Genomic DNA, 9,963 nt, shown 5'->3' with positions numbered 1-9,963 from the left:
TGTCAGTCCTGTTCAAGGCTATTTCAGATCATTGGCCTTACGATATATTCTGTGCCAGGCTATCAGCTTCTTTGGAATGACGTCTACAATAGTGCTTCTGAACATCTCTTGGTTAAATGTATCCGTAAAAGTTGTAAATCTCTATAACATATTCAAACGAATTGTTAATGTTCAAATATGCAATCTAAGCTTTAGTGAACTGCTAATATTCCAAGTTTACTCTCACCATATGATTATTATTATTAATTTTATAGGGAGGCCCACACTACTTTCGGTAACAGATGTGGCATGTTTAGAAACAAATATCTCTTAATTGGCGCCCTGTATGGCAATTTTGATAGCATTTTCTAAATCAGCGTAAAAAGTTTACCTAGCATAGTTATTTTCACATTTCTCCGGCAACGCAAACTAACGTTATCGCAGTTTAAAAATCGATGAAAAGTGTCCGCGCGCCCATGGTTTACGCGCTGCGGGCACCCGCCCGTGACCCAGTTTTCAGCGCTGCGTCCTGCACTTCCGGGTTCAACCCGCGCGCCAGGCTAAAATGTAACTATTTCTTTGATTCGTCGGCGCCTCGCGGTAAATTCAAATAGAGCCAATCAAAGGTTTCCTTATAAAGCCAACAGTACTGGCTACGTCATATCCCGCCCGCTCTGAACAGCTGCGGGAGTCTCTTTTCAAAAGCGAAGTTGACGAGAATACATCGACGTATTTTCGCTGTATTTTTGACATCTCTTAATTTTCGGAAAAGCGGGTTTTACAGTCGATAAATAACATATGAAGGGACATACTGACGGAGTTTTATGAATTTCCGTGCAAAAATGTTTGCGTGCCGCCGTCCGAAAGACCGCGGAAAACTCTACGGTGACCCAATTCATAGCTCCCGGCCGACCCTCCCCCTCACGGACGGTGATTCAACGCAGACATTTTCGGTAATAATCGTTTTTTTAACGTAGTCTTGGTAGCAAAATATGAATTTTAGGAAGGATGTGGGTTTCAGAATTATCTTAGATGATATTTGATATCGATATATTTGAATTTTTCACGCAATATATATGCCTACGTTGACAAGCATACTGTAGCAGAAGAGGGAGGGGGGCTTCATTCGTAGTATGGTGTATGTGATTCAACGTATGGGGTTAAGACTCTAATAACGTTTTTGCGAAGCAAGATGAGGCGGGTTCCATTACCTATCAAAATAGAATTTGAAAAAAATTTGACTTAAATTAATGCTTTCAATGTATTTTGATAATTCTAATTTTAGTACTTTTAGTCATGCTGGAATAAGATATGTTTGGAAGGTAAAGATTTTGTTTTAATGTTACACTTACAGGTATATGTTGCTGGAATCTACCCAAAGGACTACAGCTAAGCTGACCTTTTAGAGCAGCAATATTCCAGTGTCAAGTTCCAAGATAAAGGAGAAGTCATTCATGCAAGAAACATTGAATCGTGACTCAAACAAAACAACTTCATGACAGACACAGCATCTTGCTCTGTTGGCTACATGAGTTTGGAGGATTGGAAACAATTTGCTGCACCGCAAAAGTTTTGGTTCAAAATGCAAATTGGTGGTCGCACTGAGTACTGTACAGCAAATTAGTGAAGAACTACAATACACGACGAAACAGCATGGTAAGGTGAAAGCATGATAATCCAGCCACCTGGCTGGTAGGACAAGAGAAATTTGTCAAAGTTTGTGCTATGTATACTGCCAGGAAAGGACAGAGGAATGAAAACACTGTGGAGAACCTTTGAAAGAAGGACAACTAAGAGAAATCTACAAAGAAGAGGAATCATGAAAGAAAGAAGAAAGGACAAGCATGTGATTGTGATGAAAGAAGGACAAGAAAAGACAGCTTGTTTAGACATTATAAAAAAGCGAACTCGTCACAAACCATCGCAAAGTACCAGACATGACAGGCCTGGAACTGGAATTTCAGCTTTGGGCTGAACTACCCCGATTGGGGATGAACATCATTGACTCTGGCAGAATTTATTGTCTCAGCAAACAAAATGTAAAAGAAAACAAAAAAACATGATGATGTTGAGGACTACTTACCTCTTGCTTCTGTAGCATATAATGAAGACGACATTCTTCTCACGGCCCTTAGGAGAAACGATGCTGACGCTGACATTCCACTGTCAGCTTTTCATTTTATTTATTGCATATAGGGTTATAAAATGCATAGTTGATTATGCAGTACTCGATAGATATGAAGTTTTGTACTGTTTCTCTACTATTCTGATCCCAGCCACACTTTAAATTGTGAATGTAAGAGCTGAGATGTTGTTTTCCTTTGTCAAGGGGGAGGGGGGCACCATGTACAATATGCATATGTAATGACTTATTAAGGTAATGAAACGCATAGTTAATTATGCTGTACTTGTTCAACTTGTGACTTTGTACTGATCTCCACCATTCTGATTCCAGCCACCCTTCAAACTGTGAGTGTAATTTATATAAGGGCTGAGATGTTGTTTTCCTATGCCAAGGGGGAGGGTGGCACCATGTACAATATGCATATGTAATGATTTATGAAGGTCATGAAATGCATACAGTTGAAGATAGGAATAAATAGAGTTGACAGCTTATACAACTTGTTCTTTTTTGTTATGGTATGAAGTTTCGTCTTTGTACTAGTAGTATGTTGACAACTGAAAATATTCCCATATCTTAAGTGTTCTGTGTTAAGCATGCAGGGGGGAGGGGGGCGCCATCATACAAATAAGCATTTTTAACTGCACATACTGCGCTTTAGGGATTTCACAGAAGATCCATAATGTATAAGATTATTGTATGTGGTGGGTACATAGGATTGATAATTGATCAAGAGCGCTGGAAGCCTTAATTACTTTAATAATATGACGTAGATATGCTATATCATTAACTATACTGGGAACCTAATTTGCATAAAATTTGCATAAATCAGCCTAAATTTCATATTTTTCTTATTGATTATGGTGTTTGGTCCAAAGCCTTATCAAATGGTGCAAATCGCACATTTTTTAGGTTATTGACGTCGACAATTCAATGCTTAACTATGGGGTAAAAATGCTCTTGGAAGCATGTTCGATGACCAAGTTTTTGACCTTCCCGATATCGTAGAAGGTTGAAATTTTCAGGACATACTAAACTTACTTAGTACTACCAGGAAATCCACACAAAATGACAAATAGATGTCAAAAATAGAAATTCCAGCCTTTCAAAAATGGTAATTGTGATAAAATTTGGGTGTGGGCCTCCCGGGCATATGAAGGTTCTGTGAAGTTTTCAAATAATATTGACAGTTTGTACATGGCACATTGCAGTACAAGTATATATATATTTGTTCTGATGTGTAAATGTACATTGATATTGCTACTACACTTGTATACAAATCGGTACATAAACATGCTACAGAAAAGAGGGTAAGAAAATCTGTTAGTGAACATATGAGGGACGACGTTACAGATTTACATTGATGTGTCTACAGAATCCAAGCATATTGATTAAGTCAATCAACCAAAATATGACGAGTACTGTTATGTTACCAGCCTGATTTTGAAACAGGGTGTTTTTTATCATCAGAAGTGTTAGAACACGATTTTATGCATTAACTAACGTTACAGCGTTAAAGTTTTATGCAGCTGTATTTCATATCTTTTTATTCATTCCACTTGAATTCAAATCGAGCCTTTTTCTATAGAAAGAAAAAGCTGTGCATATAACAGATCATTTTTATGTCTAGGGTAAAGACAATAATACTCTATACAGTGATTGTCATGAATGTCCTTGTATTTTGCAAAAGAATAACTAGAGGTCGTTGCTAGACCGCGGATTTGTCACGTCACTAGCTATATAGACTCGACCAGTACCATACAGCAGCGGCCTCTAGCGATCCACCTGAAAAGTGTCTGCACAAGATGGAGCTATCAGCACCAAGGCCAGTACCGCAAATTTACCTTCACGGAACCTTGTGATTTCATTTCATTTTATTTTTCCAGGGACATTTGTTATCTTTGAAAGAATTATGTCGTTTTCTGTGTTTTACATTTAACGCCACTAATAAAAAAAACAAAGTTGCCGCAGCATGGTCTATATCTGCAGGGTTCATTTCATACATACAAAAAAGGAAATTGACAATGTTTTTGGATTGATTCGGCTGTTTTTGGATGCTTCATTTGGTGGATGCAAATTTTGACTGCTTCTGGGGAAATTTCTTCTTATTTCCCCGAATGTAATGTTATAGAGCATATACGAATGAGCAAATAGTGGCTCAGGGAAATTTGGAGTCTCAATATCATTCAAATTATTTCTGCTTTATAGTTTTGATATCAAGATATTACCATTGCCATCGAGCAAAGACTTTGATAGTATCAAAATCCATCTCTTATGCTTTTCCGGATTGTTTCTCCACTTCTTTTACATACCATCACCATCACATGATCCAAAAATAAGTGAAAATCCATTTTATTTCCCTTTTATGACTAAGTTCAAATTATTGCATTTTACCAAATATCAGAATTTATGGCTAGTTTCCTAGAGATTAAGACGTTCTTAGTTTGAAATTTACAATATATTGCGTCCATTGACTCATGCAAAAATCGTATTTTTCAAACATGCTGACTGAATTTGTCATTTTAGATGGATATGTGCCAAGTGACTCAAACATTGTAGTCTGAGTCAATTGACTCAATTCTAGTGGTCTGAGTCAAGTGACTGAAATTTGGTGGTCTGAGTAAAGTGACTCAAATCTGGTAGTATTTGTCATATGTCTAATTCTGGTAGTCTCAGTCAAATGACTTTTCAAGTAGTCGCAGTCAAATCATACAAATTTGGTAGTCATTCATTCATTCATTCGTTACTCGAGCTACCGCTATAATGCTACACAAATGTATTATAATTACTAATGCTAATACTACAAAAGTCACAACAACTATGTTGTAATTGCTACAGGAACAGCTATTAGTATTACTACCAGTGTTACTACTAGAACTTAAGTTACATAGTACTACCAGTATTAAACCCACTTTCATCACGTTAGTAACGTGTCTACATTTTTTCGTGGCCACCACTAAGCCTTTTTCTAATTTTTTTTCTATAATCATACAATTCCAAGGAATTGAACCATTGTGAGCGTAACGTGCACATGATATATACATGTTTATACACAATTAGTATTAAAGTCGACCTTCAATAAATAATCTAGAACATGGGGTCTAGAACAACACCCATACATAGGTTCAGCTTGGAGCTTCTCGTCTCTTGGACATAGAATGGTCAAACGGGAGAATAAAGGAGGTACTGGGTATGAATTTGTTTGTTTGTTTGTTTGTTTGTTTGTTTGCTTGCTTGCACCTTTATTTATTCACGAAAGCTCAAATCGACCTGCAAGCCGCTTTTCATTGAGGTTATAATGGTAGAGGCAAGGGTTGGGCAAAGTATATTACAAGAGTTTACATCGTTTTAAGTCCATATGAGTCTTATAAGTCTACAAGTCTATATACACAATGTTTACATACATGGTACAACATACATAATAGGGAGCTGCTACATGAGTCCGTTCATTTCAAGTGAGGAAACATCACTACAATATGATATGAATAAAAGTCCCCTCCCTGTACAAATATACCCTGCTACTGAAACAGTGAGGAAATGTATGTGCTACTAGACACTACAGGGGTGCCAACAATAACAACAATATGTGGCAGTTCTGACTATGCTGTGACTATAGACTCAGGACTGTTGTTTACTCACCAAGGACGCTCGTGATTATTCAGTGCTATAATCAACAAGTCTAGACACATTCATACCACATCCTGCTTACGTGGCCTGGAGTCCAGCCTTGTTCGCTTTGTTCCGCTCCCGAAGGTCGCTACTCGCCAACAGCGACCTTTGGGAGCGGAAGAAAACGAAGAAGGCTGAACTGCAGGCTATGCTAGCGTGCGTACTCTAACATTTCGGTGCATCTACAGACCACCAGCAAGCTTACAGCCTTACTACTCACCTGTGCGTACTCTAACATTTCGGTGCATCTACAGACCACCAGCAAGCTTACAGCCTTACTACTCACCTGTGCGTACTCTAACATTTCGGTGCATCTACAGACCACCAGCAAGCTTACAGCCTTACTACTCACCTGTGTGTACTCTAACATTTCAGTACATCTACAGACCATCAGCAAGCTTACAGTCTTACTACTCACCTGTGCGTACGGCGGCAGTTGTTCCTAACACCAGGACCGCTCATTCTGTTAGAGTCATCTGTTCAGTCCAATCATTGAAGATCAGGGTCTGTAAAAGCAATGGGCATTTTGCCCTTATCATTTTCACTCCACCATACCGTAGTATGGTACCGAGAGAAACTATTGTATTCGTAATGTTTCTGCTTCTTTCTTTTTCTTTCTCCTGTCACAAATTTGCCCTTATCTTCAAAGATTTTCGCTTGAAAGGTGACACAGACTTTCGGATGGCTGCCTTCCTCGCCACTGCATTACTTGTATTAATTACGGAATATTATTGCAAAAAAATCTAGGTGAGTAAGATAAAGATATCATTTAGAGTAAATGTTTGAAAAAGTTCCAGAGAAGTGTTCAGATTCGACGACTGATAGATGGAATTTAGTGTGCAGCACGGATTTGTTGAAGGCGCCCTAACTTTTTCAATACTTTTGATGTAAGGATATGAGGTAACATGATGACTTAGGGGATGGGTAAGTGACATAATGGTAATATTCTACAACGTTGGGGTGGTGGTCAAATGATCTTCGTACAACGAAAAGGTTCTAGTCAACATGCAGACTCGTCGAGGAGTCGTGTCCCAAATATGTTTTCATCTCGGGGGTTTTCTCTTTTAGTTTCTCTCAAATTTGAATGAAAGAACTCTTTTGGATTCTTTGCGCTTGCTGTTGTGTTAGCATCTCACTGAACCCAAACACAGACTTTTTTCTTTATATACTATGACGGCGCCCTGTTAAAAATCTTACAAACGCCTCAGACGCGACTTCATCAAACGAGTGCATAACCTGACTCCATGACCTGTGAGGAAGGACATCACCACATTTTTGGTATGTGCTTAAGACTTCATCAGCTGATTTTGAGACGAGAACACTCCTGGTTGAGCCATACTCGCCAAACCTTCGGCTCCTTCCTCTACCGGGTACAAGTCTGTTTGCAGGCTCGTAAGCTGTACTGCTTTGACTATGAGATCCCGTGCCCCCCCAAGCTGTTGACCGCCGAAAAGAGGCACAAGACATCGTCACGGAAAAACTCGATAGAAAAGATAATATTCGCCAGATTATGCTATAAAAGGTATCTACGTGATCCTGACAAGTTGATCTATCACATACAGTGCATTTGAACTTTTAGATATTATGTTACGGTGAGATTTCAAGAGCTAAAGTTGGCCTTCAAACTGCCGTGAAATGCCTGATTTCGGCGACGATTTCGTACTGCATGGGGGTTTCTGGGCTACCGCTTTCCAGTATATCCAGTATACTTCCGGGTCGCAACAGAGAGGTCATACCAGAGCGCGTAGCCGTGGAGTCCGCGTGTCCTGACTCAGTATCGTTGGAAGCAAGGAGGTTCAGCTGAGTTCAGAAATGGACTATTTACTTGATGTGGCCAAGGACTTGGTCCACACTGAGAATCTGCTGTCTGACGGTTAAACAAACAGGCTTATTTCAAGGGAGTCTGCGGCCAGCACCTGACATACCATGCAACTTTGCCTGATTTTGCCAGTTTTAGAAAAAAGTTTCCCTAAAATATTTCTTTTCGTACTCTCTTAATATACAAATAGAGAGCGCAATTCTTAGGTGTGTTATGGGCGTGACCTTCTTTTCTTTCAGAAAAAGGTTTCCTTTAAAGATTTCCCTTCGTAATCTGTTAGTATACAAAAAGAGAGCGCAATTCTTAAGTGTGTCATGTGTATGTGTATTCTTTCAGAAAAATGTTTCCTTTAAAGATTTCTTTTCGTACTCTGTAATATACAAATAGAGAGCGCAATTCTTAAATGTGTCATGGGCATGACGCACTTTTCTTTTAGAAAAGTTTCCTTGATAGAATTCTCTTTGCTCTCTGTTAGCATACACTTAGAGAGCGCAATTCTTAAGTGTGTCATAGACATGACGCACTTTTCTTTCAGAAAAAGGAAAATGTTTTCTTAAAAGATTGCTTTTCGTTTTCTGATAGTGTACACTTACAGAACGCAGTTGTTAGGTGTGTCAGGGCTTGACCTTTTTTTTCTTTCAGAAAAAGATTTCCTTAAAAGATTTCTTTTCGTACTCTGATACAAAAAGAGAGCGCAATTCTTATGTGTATCATGGGCATGACGCACTTTTCTTTCAGAAAAAAGTTTCCTTAACAGATTTCTCTTCGTTTTCTGTTAGTATACACTTAGCGCAATTCTTAGGTGTATCATGGCATGACGCACTTTTCTTTCAAAAAAAGTTTCCTTAAAAGATTTCTCTTCGTTTTCTGTTAGTATACACTTAGAGAGCGCAATTCTTACGTGTATCATGGCATGACGCACTTTTCTTTGATAAAAGAGAAAAGTTTCCTTCAAAAGATTTCTTTTCGTTTTCTCTTAGTATAAACTTAGAGAGCACAATTCTTACGTGTGTCATGGCATGACGCACTTTTCTTTCATAAAAGAGAAAAGTTTCTTTAAAATATTTCTCTTCGTTTTCTGTTAGTATACACTTAGAGAGCGCAATTCTTACGTGTATCATGGCATGACGCACTTTTCTTTAATAACAGAGAAAAGTTTCTTTAAAAGATTTCTTTTCGTTTTCTCTTAGTATACACTTAGAGAGCGCAATGATTTATGTCTTTCATAAAAGTGAAGAGTTTCTTTCAAATATTTCTCTTCGTTTTCTGATAGTGTACACTTAGAGAGCACAATTCTTAAGTGTGTCATAGCATGACGCACTTTTCTCTCATAAAGGAGAAAAGTTTCTTTCAAATATTTCTCTTCGTTCTCTGATAGTATACACTTAGAGAGCGCAATTCTTAAATGTGTCATGGCATGACGCACTTTTCTTTCATAAAAGAGAAAGGTTTCTTTCAAACATTTCTCTTCGTTCTCTGTTAGCATACACTTAGAGAGCGCAATTCTTAAGTGTGTCATGGCATGGCGCACTTTTCTTTCACAAAAGGAAAAAGTTTCTTTCAAATATTTCTCTTCGTTCTCTGTTAGTATACACTTAGCGCAATTCTTACGTGTGTCATGGCATGACGCACTTTTCTTTTATAAAAGAGAAGGATTTCCTTAAACTGTTTCTCTTCATTCTCTGTTAGTATACATTTGGAGAGCGCAATTCTTAAATGTGTCATGACGCATGACGCATTTTTCTTTTAGAAAAAGGTTTCCTTAAAAGATTTCTTTTCGTACTCTGTTAATATACAAATGGAGAGTGTAGTTCGTAGGTGTGTCATGGGCATGACGCACTTTTCTTTCAGAAAAAGATTTCCTTAAAAGATTTCTCGTCGTTCTCTCACGGTTAGTATACACGTAGAGAACGGAGTTGTTAGGTGAGTCAGGGGCTTGACAATCTTTTGTTTTAGAAAAATGCTTCCTTTTTAAGTTTTCTTCTTTAGTATGTAAGTTTACACCTCAGTTAGTTACTATACACTTTAAAGGCGCAGTTCTCAAGTGTGTCTTTGGCTGGTTTGTCCTCCTCAGTTAGGTTGCGTATACACTTTGAAATGAGCTGTCCGATAGGTTTGACATAGTTTTTTTATCTCCCACACAACTAGTCGAGCAAAGGCAACCATAAACTTTTTACTAGTACGTATAATCTAACTTCCAGTCATCTAGTGTCTATTTGTTTCACAATAGCGCATTATTTCAACATTTAGCCTTACCTTGCCCGTAGAATAATTTATGACACAAAAACTTCTATCTGTACCAAATGGCCGGTCTGCATAGCGTACAATTAATTGTTACTTCGAATTCCATAGAAGTGTACAGCCGTAGTGTAGA

General features: G+C 38.2%; 1 long non-coding RNA gene across 1 annotated transcript; it reads left to right on the top strand.

The window, feature by feature from the left end:
- The first annotated feature begins 482 nt into the window (after positions 1–482).
- Positions 483–2,595, top strand: LOC118404761. The gene is made up of 2 exons (XR_004829803.1): positions 483–932; positions 1,334–2,595. It is a non-coding gene; the product is annotated as an uncharacterized LOC118404761 (long non-coding RNA).
- The last annotated feature ends 7,368 nt before the right edge of the window (positions 2,596–9,963 follow it).

The sequence above is a fragment of the Branchiostoma floridae genome, chromosome 17 (assembly GCF_000003815.2).
Source record: "Branchiostoma floridae strain S238N-H82 chromosome 17, Bfl_VNyyK, whole genome shotgun sequence".
NCBI lineage: Eukaryota > Metazoa > Chordata > Leptocardii > Amphioxiformes > Branchiostomatidae > Branchiostoma > Branchiostoma floridae.
This window is presented reverse-complemented; position numbering and strand designations above follow the sequence as displayed.